Source organism: Crocuta crocuta, unplaced genomic scaffold, assembly GCF_008692635.1.
Source record: "Crocuta crocuta isolate KB4526 unplaced genomic scaffold, BGI_CrCroc_1.0 scaffold222, whole genome shotgun sequence".
Lineage (NCBI taxonomy): Eukaryota > Metazoa > Chordata > Mammalia > Carnivora > Hyaenidae > Crocuta > Crocuta crocuta.
This window is the reverse complement of record NW_027528806.1, coordinates 4,083,068-4,095,326: the sequence shown is the minus strand read 5'-3', so window position 1 is coordinate 4,095,326 and position 12,259 is coordinate 4,083,068.

Here is a 12,259-nt window from a genome sequence, read left to right as displayed (position 1 = left end):
TTCCATATCTTGGCTATTATGATTAATAATACAATGAACAGAAGAGTGAAGATATCGCTTTAAGGTACTGATTTCATTTTTTTGGATATATATTCAAAAGTGGGATTGCTGAATCATAAGATATTTCTGTTTTTAATTTTTTGAGGAACCCCCACACTCTTTTCCACAATAGCTACATAAATGTTCATTCCTACCATTAGTGTAAAGGGTTCCCTCTTCTCCATAGCCTGTCAACATTTTTCATCTTTTGACTTTTTTTTAATAATAATCATTCTAACATGTATGAAGTGATGTCTCATTGTGGTTTTTGTTGTTGTTGTTTTTAAGTTTACTTATATATTTTGAGAGAAAGAGAATGGGGAAGAGTGAGGCAGGGAGAGAGAGAAAGAGAAACCCAAGCAGGTTTCACACTGACAGCAGAGCCCACTAACTATGAGATCATGACCTGAACCAAAATCAAGTGTCTGATGCTCGATTCACTAAGCCACCCAGGCACTCCTCATTGTGGCTTTAATTTGAATTTCTTGAAGACTAGTGATGTTGAACAGCTTTTGGACACATTGATGTCTTCTTTGAGAAATTTGTGTTGAGGGTCTTCATCCATTTTTAAATTGAATTCTTATTATTACTACTTTGCTGTTGAGTTGCATGAGTCCCTTACGTATTTTGGGTATTAACCTCTTACTAGATACATGGTTTGCAAATATTTTTTTCCATACTTATGTTGCTGTCTCACTTTGTTGATTATTTGCTGTGCAGATGCTATTCAGTTGGATGAAGTCCCACTTGACTTTGTTTTTGTTGCCTGCACTTTCGATGTCATATTCAAAAATTCATTACCAGGACTGATGTCAGGAAACTTTTTCCTTATGTTTTATGAAAGTAATGATATATATTCAGATCTACATTTAAGACTTTAATCCATTTTGAGTTGATTTTTGTCGATGGTGTAAGCTAAGTGTCCAATTTCATTCTTCTGCATGTTGTTATTCAGTTTTACCAACACTATTTATGGAAGAAATTTCCTCTCCCCACTGTATGTTCTTGGGACTTTTGTTAAAAGCAGTTTACCTTAGCATTGTTAATACATTTCTGACTTTGGTCTATATGTCTGTTTTTAGGGTGGTACTATACTCATTTTGATTACTGTACCTTTCTAATAGAGTTTGAAATCAAGAAGTGTGACCCCTCCAGCTTTGTTCTTCTTACTCAAGACTAATTTGGCTATTCAAAGTCTTTTATGGATCCATATGAATTTTGGATTTTTTTTCTATTTCTTTGAAGAATGCCATTAAGATTTTGATAGGGATTGCATGGAAACTGTAGATCACTTTGGGTAGTGACCACTTTATTAATTCTTCTAATCCATGAAAACTGAAAGCCTTTCCATTTGTCTGTATCTAATTTCTTTTGTCAATATTTGGTAATTTTTAATGTACAAGTCCTCACTTCTTTAGTTACGTTTATTCCTTAGTATTTTATTTTTGTTGTTATTGTCAGTGGGACTGCTTTCTTGATTTCTTTTTCAGTTTTTGTGAAAAAAAATGTGTCCAATTTGTTTTTTTCTTTTATTTAAATTGAGGTGTAATTTACATATATCATTATATTAGTTTCTAATATGCAAGGAAACGATTTGATATATATCTATATGTATACATTAAAATGATCACTGTAAAGTGTAGTTAACTTCCATCACCATACATATTTACAATTTTTTTCTTGTGATGAGAACTTTAAGATGTATTCTCTTAATAATGCAATACAATCTTATTAACTATAGGAAATAAAATTCTGTATGTTGATTTTGTGCCTGAACTTTACTGAATTCATTCATTAGTACTTTTTAAAAAATTTTTCCTATATGTGTGATTATATCATTTGAAAGCAGATATAATCATCTGAAAACAGATGGCATGATTTATTTTTTCCTTTCTTATTTAAGTGCCTTTTCTTTCTTTTTCTTATTTAATTTCTCTGGCTAGAACTCTCAGTACTATGTTGAATAATATTGTCAAGAATAGGTATCCTTGGGGCGCCTGGGTGGCTTAGTCGGTTGNAATAGGTATCCTTGCCCAGTACCAGATCTTAAAGTAAAAGCTTCTGTTTTCCTCCATTGGTTATATTAGCTGTGGGCTTCTCATATATAACCTTTATTGTGTTGAGGCAAGTTTCTTTTATACTTACTTTGTTGAGAGTTATGATGAATGAATATTGGAAAATATGCAAATATTTTTCTCCAGCTATTGAGATATTTTCTTTGTTCTGGATCATATATCAATGTATCACATTGCCTGATCATTGATTGGTTTGTTTATATTGAACCATCTTTTCACCCAAGGATAAATCCCATTTGGTCATAATGTAGGATACTTTTAGTGTGCTGTTGAATTCAATTTACCGGTATTTTATTGAGAATGTTTTATAAATCTATATTCATCAGGTATATTGGCCTATGGGCATTTTTTTCTTGTGATATCTTTGTCTGGCTTTAGTATCTTGGTGATGTGATTTCATAAATGAATTTGGCACTGTGATTTTTGATAGTAGGTATTTTATTTCCCTACTATGATGACTGATTTATTCAAGTTTCCTAACTGTAAAACAAGACTATTATTTTTCAAGGAAATTATCTATTATGTTTTCAAATGTATTGAAATAAATAGAAAATACTTTATAATAAAAGTTTAACTAACCTATAGAGTTTTACCTCATACACTTACCTATAAATTATGCCTATTTTCATTCTACAATAGAAGATTTCTGCCAGTTTTGATAGAGACTACATGGCCCCAAAGCCTAAAATATTTTCTGTCTGACCCTTTACAGAAAATGTTTGATGACCTCTATTATAAAGGAATACATAGAAAAGTCAATTATTATTAGTTAATTTTATTTATTTTAGTTTACAATTTTCTAGTAATCTGGACAGTAACTGTATCACTACATAAGGTTATTTGTTTCAGTCTCTAATTATTTTACCTCATCTCATTTTTTTACCTAAGTTAAACACTTGATTTATTTATTAAAACTATCCCGTCATCTTTCCTTTCCAATTATATACATCAGAAATCAGGATGTCCTGGGGCGCCTGGGTGGCTCAGTCAGTTAAGCGTACGACTTTGGCTCAGGTCATGATCTCACGGTTGGTGGGTTCAAGCCCCATATTGGGCTCTGTGCTGACTGCCAGCTCAGAGCCTGGAGCCTGTTTCAGTCTGTGACTCCCTCTCTCTCTGACCCTCCCCTGCTCACACTGTCTCTCTCTCTCCCAGAAATAAATTTAAAAAACAACTAAAAAAATTTAAAAAAAAAAAGAAATCAGGATGTCCTGCTGGATATATTTTCCTTCTACATATTCTAACCAGTCTATTATTTATGAATTTATTACAAATGACATTGAGACATTATTATATTCCTATCCAATCTCTAACTGACACGCCATTGCATCCATGATACAACTCAAGATTTTGCACAATCCAGTTCCTCCTTAATTCTTCACTGTTTTCTTGCTTTCTTCTAAGTACAGTACCTTTCTTTCAGTTTCACTACTACAGAAAGCTCTTTTCCACATTTAGACATTCATGTAAGATCTATCTTTTCTCTCAAAGGCCCAGCCTCCTCTACAACTCAGCCAAACTTCAGTGTAAGCATTAGTTCATCAGAAATAGTTTTTCTTCTTGTGCAAAATACATTTGCTCCCTAGCTTTTGTTCTATTATGAAATATTGTGGGTTTCTTTAATAAAAAAAATGTCATTGTGAGATTTCATTTCATGTTTCTCTTCTCAACAATTGTGTAGGCTTCATGAGGACAGAAGACAAATTCCTTAGTGAATACCCAATACTAATCCTGAACTACATAAGAAGCATTTTGCTCAAAATAGGCACTTGAATATTTTTATTAAATAATACTTATTTTGTGTAAAATAGTCACAGAGGCATTGCTTACAATAGCAAAAGACAATTATAAAACTCAAGTGAAAAAATTAGGGAAAGATAAAGTTTACACATAGGATTGAATTCCAGTAATTCATTACACATGTTTTAGAGGAAATATTTAACATTACTTTTATCAACTAAGTGAAAATGTTATATTGTTTTGGTTCTTTCCTACTGAATACATTGCCCTTCCTATTGACAAAACTAAAATAAATTAGAATGTTATCTTATAAGCTGTCCAGTCAAAGAAATAAATTCCCAGTCTAATGTTTTGCTCTTCAAGGAAACCTAAAGTCACATGGCTAAGTATTTGAATAGTTTAGAAATGGGTTCAGACATGTACATACAGTCCTGTTTGTTGTAGGTCATCAACAAAGAGAACAGAATAAAGTAAAACCACTTGGTTTTCTGGAAGAATGGACCACAGAGAGCTTGATGTGTGGGACAACTGTGGATACTACTGGAAAATTGTTCTATATAGAATCTTTTTACAAGCACCCTCTAGGTTACCTGAAGGGAATAAATGGGGAACGTGATTACATTATTTCAGGTATTTTAGGTTTAATTAATGGAAGTCTTGCATAAACTTGCTAAAATAATGAGAACATTTATTGTCTCATAGTACTGGAAGTTACAGCAGATTTCTAAACTTACTGAATACGTGACTTAATGAGGTCACCAGAGTCATTAATTTTATCTGCCTTTTGACTCTTGTCCTCAGGGTTGGCTTCATGCTAAGACTGGTTGCCCTCAGGGTTATAAGGTCACTGCCAGTAGCAATCAATGTTAGAGGCTTACTCCTATTCCTAGGTTCTTTGCTGAAGAGCAAGAAAGAACTTTCTCAGAAACCCTCAGCAGATATCTCAATTTTCACTCTGAATAAATCCCATGTCTATATTCCAACTAATCACTGAAAAGTGGGAAGATACATATTGTGACTGATTTAGGCTAAATATAGCCTATTAAGTCTCTACTGAGTTTTGTGAGCTTCACAGAGAGGGTTGGACATTTGGGGAAAATGGGTTCCGTTTTTACTAGGGAAGTGGAAAGGGAGGATATGGAATATAGATGGATGAACAACTATCTAAATTTAATATTTCAAGCTCTTTGGCTATCCAAGAACCTGTTTTATAAATACATTTTGTAAAGTGTTCATGCTCACATAAAATATGTCTCAATTCCTCCTCAAATAGAGAATCCAAAGTTAATTATTGTATTTAGCCTCAAGTATAAGATCTTTGGTTGGTGTTCAGCCCCTTTCATCATGTCTAGATGTAGCTCCAAAGGGTTCAATGATATCATACTACAGGATTAATTGTTTTCCTTAAAATCACACAAATAGAAAGTGGTATAAAATGATAATTACTATGAAAACCTCCTTTTTTGGAGGACTCTGAGTGGAAAGGAAAGACAAAGCAAGAGTAAGGGAAGTAGGAAGCAAAAAAGCAGTAAAAATTAGTATATCTGTAAAAATCAGTCAAGAGACCCATAAAATAAAAGATACAAAGCATACCTAAAACTTAGGTATGAGAGGAGTAAAATATAGATTCAAACTCAAGCAACCATCAACTTAATATAGACTGCTATATGCAAAAGATGTTATATACAAACAGAATGGTAACCATAAATCAGTAATAGATATGCAAAAATAATTTTATATAGGGTCCAATTATATCACTAAACAAAGTCAACTAAACATGAGAGAAGAGAGCTAGAGAAGAAACAGAAAAACTGCAAAAATCACATTAACCAGATTGTAAAAAGGCAATAAATGCACACTTATCAACAATTACTATGAATATAAATAAACTAAATGTCCAATCAAAAGGCAGAAGGTGATGGAATTGATTAAAAAACAAGACTCATCTACATGCTGCCTACAAAAGACTCATTTCAGGCCTAAAGAAGCATACATATTGAAAGTGAAGGAATACAGAATGTTTACCATAGAAATGGATATGAAAAGAAAGCCAATGTAGCAATACTTAAAAGGCACAAAATAGACTTTAAAACAAAGATGGTACCATGAGATAAAGGACACTATATAATAATACGGGAAAAATCCAACAAGAAGATAGAATAGTTGTAAATATTTATGCAGCAACATGGAAACACCCAAATACTTAAAGCACTTAATAACAAACATAAATGAATAATCAATAGCAATGCAATAATAGGATGGGAATTTAAGTCCCAACTCACATCAATGGATAGGTCATCCAAACAGAATCAACAAAGAAACCGTGTCTTTGAATGACACATTGAACCAGATGGATTTAAGATATGTTCAAATTTTCCATACTAAAAAGCATAATATGCATTTTTTTCAAGTCTACATAGAAGATTCTTAAGAACAGCCACATATTAGGCCATAAAATAAATATGACTAAATTTTAAAGGATCAAAGTTATACCATGCATCTTTTATGAAGTATAGTGCTATGAAACTAGAAATCAACCAGAAGAAAAAATCTGGAAATAGCATAGATATATGGAGGTTAAATAACATGCTAAACAATGAATGGGTCAACCAAGAAATCAAAGAGGAAATGAAAAAATACGCATAGAATGAAATTAAAATTAAAATTAAAACACAACAGTCCAAAATATTTGGGTGCAGCAAAAGCTGTTTTAAGAGGGGAGTTTATAGCACTGCAGACCTACTTCAAAAACCAAGAAAAATCTTAATTAAACAACCTAATATTACACCTAAAAGAGCTAGAAAAAGAAGGAAAAATAAAACCCAAAACGAGTAGAAGGAAGGAAATAATAAAGATTGGAATGGAAAGAAATAAATTAGAAACTAAAACAAACAAAATCCAAAAAAAAAAAACAAAACAAAGCAAACAAAACAAAAATAAACAAAACCAGAACTAATCAATGAAAACAAGGGCTGATTCTTTGAAAACATCAACAAAATCAATAAATCTTTAGCCAAACTCATCAAAATAAAAAGAGAGAGGGAGCAAGGATGGGAAAGAGAGAGAGAGAACAAACATAACAGAAATGAATGAGGAGTAATTAAAAATGATGTCACTGCAATAGAAAGGACTATAAGAGAATATATTAAAAAATTATATGCCAACAAATTGGACTACCAAGAAGTAATAGATAAATTCCTAGAAACATATAACCTCCCAAAACTGAATTAAGAAGAAATAGAAAATTTGAACAGACCAATTACCAGTAGATAAATTGAATCAGTAATCAAGAATCTCACAATAAACAAAACTCCAGGACCAGATGGCTTCACAGGTGAATTCCAACAAACATTTAAAGAAAAGTTAATACCTGTTCCTTTCAAGCTATTCCAAGAAGAAGAAGAAGAAGAAGAAGAAGAAGAAGAAGAAGAAGAAGAAGAAGAAGAAGAAGAAGAAGAAGAAAGGAAGGAAGGAAGGAAGGAAGGAAGGAAGGAAGGAAGGAAGGAAGGAAGAAAGAAAGAAAGAAAGAAAGAAAGAAAGAAAGAAAGAAAGAAAGAAAGAAAGAAAGAAAGAAAGAAAATTTCAAAATTCATCTATAAGGCTAGTATTACCCTGATACCAAAACCTAATATAGGTAGACAGACAGACACACACACACATACACACACACACACAACTACAAGCCAATAACTCTGATGTACATAGATGTAAAATTCCTCAAAAAGATTAGCAAACTGAATCCAACAATACAATTAAAGAGATCATTCACGGTCAAGTGGGATTTATTCCTGGGATGCAAATGTGGTTCAATATTTGCAAATCAATCAACATGATACATCACATCAATAAAAGAAGGGATTAAAACCATATGATCATTTTAATAGGTACTGAAGAAACATGTGACAAAGTACAACATCTATTTGTAATGAAAACCGTTAACAAAGTAGGTTTACAGGAAAATTGCTCCAACATAGTAAAACCCTTATATGAAGAACCCACAGCTAATATCATATGCACTGGTGAAAACCTGAAACCTTTCCCACTAAGATCAGGAACAAGACAAGAATGTCTGCTTTCACAAACTTTTATTCAACAAAGTACTAGAAACATTAGCCACAGAAAACAGAAAACAAAAAGAAATAAGAGGCATCCAAATTGATAACGAAGAAGTAAAACTTTCACTATTTGAAGATGACACGATATTAAATATAGACTCCATGTAAAGACTCCCAAAAAACTACTAGAACTAATAAAATGAATTCAGCAAGGTAGCAGGACACAAAATCAATAGAAATCCATTGAATTTCTATAAACCAATTATGAACCAACAGAAAGAGAAATTAAGAATGCAATCTCATTTATAACTGCACTAAAAATTATAAAATACCTAGGAATAAACTTAACCAAGGAATGAAAGCCCTATCCTCTGAACACTATAAAACATTGATGAAATGAATTGAAGATGACACAAAAATATGGAAAGATATTCCATGCTCATGGATTTGAAGAAAAAATATTGTTACAATGCCCATGCTACCCAAAGTGATTAATAGATTTAATGCAATCTCTATCAAAATACATAGTTCTTCACAGAACTGGAATGATCCTAAAATTTGTGTAGAAGCACAAAAGACCCTGAATAGCCAAAACAATCTCTAAGAGAAAAATCAAAGATACAGCTATCACAATTTCATATTTCAAATTATACTACAAAGCTCTAGTAAGCAAAACAGTATGATACTGGCACAAATATAGACACATAGATTAATGAAACAGTATAGAAAGCCCAGGGGGAAAAAACCAAATTATGGTGTCTAATAATCTTCAACAAAAGAGGGAAGAATATGCAATGGAAAAAGAATCTCTTCAATAAATTGTGTTGGGAAAACTAGACAACTATGTGTAAAAGAATGAAACTAGACCTCTTTCTTATACCATAAACGAAAATAAACTCAAAATGGATTAAGAACTCAAGTGTGAGACCAGAAACCATAAAAATCCTAGAAGATCACAGTTGGTAATTTCTTTGACATCATCCATAAATGACATTTTTTTAAATTTATCTCCTGGGGAAATAAAAACAAAAATAAACTATTTGGACTACCTCAAAATAAAAAGCAAAGGAAGCAGTCAACTAAACTAAAAGACAACCTACTGAATGTGAGATGATGTTTACAAATGTCATATCCAATAAAGGGTTAGTATCTAAAATATATATAGAGAACTGAATCAACTCAACACACACAAAAAAAACAAAGAATACAGTTAAAAAATGGGGAAAATACATCAACAGACATCTCTCCAGAGAAGACATACAATGGCCAACAGACACATGGAAAGATGCTTAACATCCCTTAGCATTAAATAGATGCAAATCAAAATTTCAAGGAGATATCATGTCACACCTATCTGAATAGCTAAAATTAAAAAGACAAGAAACAAATGTTGGTGAGGATGTGGAGGAAAAAGAACGCTTATACACTTTAGGTGGAAATGAAAATTAGTGCAGCTACTGTGGAAAATAATATGGAGGCTCTTCAAAAAATCAAAATATAATTTGCATACAATTTAGTAACCACACTACTGGGTATTTATCCAAAAACAAGAAAATACAAATTCAAAAGGATTATATGCACCCCTATGTTTATTGAAGTATTATTTGCCATAGTCAAATTATGGAAGCTGCCCACACATCCATTGATAGATGAATGGATAAAGAAGATGTATACATATAATGGAATATTATTCAACCTTAAAAAATACAGTCATACCATTTGCAACAACATAGATGGAGCTAGAGAGTATGATGCAAAGCAAAATAAGTCAGTCAGAGAATAATACCATTTGATTTCACTCATATGTGAAATTTAAGAAACAAAAAATGAAAAAAGAGGAAAAAAGAAACAAACCAAAAAATAGACTCAACTCCAGCGAACAAATTGATGGTTACCAGGGGGAATGCGGCAGGGTGTGGGTGGGGTGAAATGGTGAGGATTAAGCATATACTTATCAGGAGCACTGAGTAATGTATAGACTTGTTAAATCACTATATTGAATACCTGGAACTAATATAGCACTTCATGTTAACTATATTAGAATTAAAACTAAAAAGCTTTATTTATTCATTTATTTTTTAATATTTTTATTTATTTCAAGGAGAGAGAAAGAGAGACAGTGTGAGCAGGGGAGGGTCAGAGAGAGAGGGAGTCACAGACTGAAATAGGCTCCAGGCTCTGAGCTGGCAGTCAGCACAGAGCCCGACGCGGGGCTCGAACCCACGAACCGCGAGATCATGACCTAAGCAAATGTCAGACGCTTAATGGACTAAGCCACCCAGGCGCCCCTAAAAAGCTTAATTAAAAAAACTATATTTTGTTAAGGTGGTCAATGGGAGAATTTGTGGTTGTGTATAATATACTTTACATTTTATTTATTTATTTTTTTAATGTTTTTTATTTATTCTTGAGAGTCAGAGAGAGACAGCGCTAGCAGGGGAGGGTCAGAGAGAGAGAGGGAGACACAGAATTCGAAGAGAGGCTCCAGGCTCTGAGCTGTCAGCACAGAGCCCGATGTGGGGCTTGAACTCACGAACCGTGAGATCATGACCTGAGCCGAAGTCGGACGCTTAACCGACTGAGCCATCCAGGCGCCCCTATACTTTACATTTTAAACAGGAATACAGAAATTTCCCACTTTGTCAAAGAAATAATTTTCTTTTCTCTTCTTCCTTCCTTCCTTCCTTCCTTCCTTCCTTCCTCACATTGAAGCTGTTAGATTCCAGTCTAATTTAGTATCTTTATAGTCCTTTTAATATCTAACATTCTATTATATAAATAATGGGGAATAGAGGCATGGGTATGTCAATTTAGTTTTCCAGTTAGGAGTAGAGCAGACAGAAACACTAAAACTGTTTCTTGATAATTTATTCCAAGAGAGAAGTTCTCTGCTTTCATCTTTCAGGCACTCTGGTTTTATCCACTGAGCTTGAATTTCTGCATATCTATTTTACTCTATACTTAATATGCTTCTATTTTATCACCTTTTCTCCTTCATCTTCTTAGAGCAATTCAGCCTAGTCTTTTTAATAACCTCTTCACTTGGAGTCTCCTCCTAGAGTATTATTTGTTATTAAAATCTTGTTGGGCTCAGGTCCTGATCCAAGGGTTGTGGGATTAATTCCCACATTGGGCTCTGCACTGAGCATGGAGCCTGCTTGGGATTCTCTCTCCATCTCTCTCTCTGCCCTTCTTCTCCACTCATGTTCTCTAAATAATAATAATTAACGATTAAAGAAATAGGTTTTTTTGAGAGAGTGAGAAAGAAAAGAGTGGAGGAGGGCCAGAGGGAGAGACAGAATCCCAAGCAGTCTCCATGCTCAGTGTGGAGCCTAATGTGGGGCTTGATCTCACAACTGTTAGATCAAAACTAGAGCTAAAATCAAGAGTTGGATGCTTAACTGAGTGAGCCACCCAGACTCCCCAAGAAATAGTTCTTATACCAATGTAGTTTGTTATACTTTTTTAAAATAAAAATTTATACCATGAAACTTACTGATGGATTGATATACTTCATAATGAATGCCAGGTTTAATATTTATTCTGAGATTATTTAAAATATCATTTAAATATTTTTAGAATATGGATTTACTTTTTTAAAGTTTTTATTCAAATTCCAGTTAGTTAACATACAGTGTAATAGTAGCTACAGGTGTACAATATGGTGCATTTTTTTCTTTTGAAGACTGAGCAACACTGTGACCATTTATCAATAAATGATGTAAATATGAGTTTTCACATTTTTCATAAGACCTGAAAGTCTGTGTCTAGGGGTGAAACAGTACAGCTACACAATAACACAAGGAATTTTTTTTTCTTGTGCTAGTTTATTTCACTTTTAACGCCTACATTTTAAATCACAATTTCAGCTCATGCTTGAGTAGATCGAGTGTGATTACAGACAGCCAGATGATAAAGAAATGGGGAGAAAAGGAGAAAGGAAAGAAGGAAAGGAGGGATGGAGGGAGGGGGAGAGGGAGGTAGAAAGAAGGAGAGAAAAGGAGGAGAAAGAGGGAGAGAAGGAGGAGGGAGAGTAAGGACAAAGGAATGGGAAAGTAGAGGAAGGGAGGAAGAAACTAGGAAAAGAAGGTAGGAAGAAAGGGAGCAAGGAAAGGGCAAGAAAAGGAAAGAGAATTTATTATAGATCATCTCTCGCTGAGTATTCTAATTATAAATACTCACAATCGACAATACTTCACCTCATGCTAATTTAATGTAAAACCATTTTTTAAATTTTTTTAATGTTTTTTAAATTTATTTCTGAGAGAGAGAGAGACAGCCTGATCAGGGGAGGGTCAGAGAGAGAGGGAGACACAGAATCTGAAGAGAGGCTCCAGCCTCTGAGCTAGC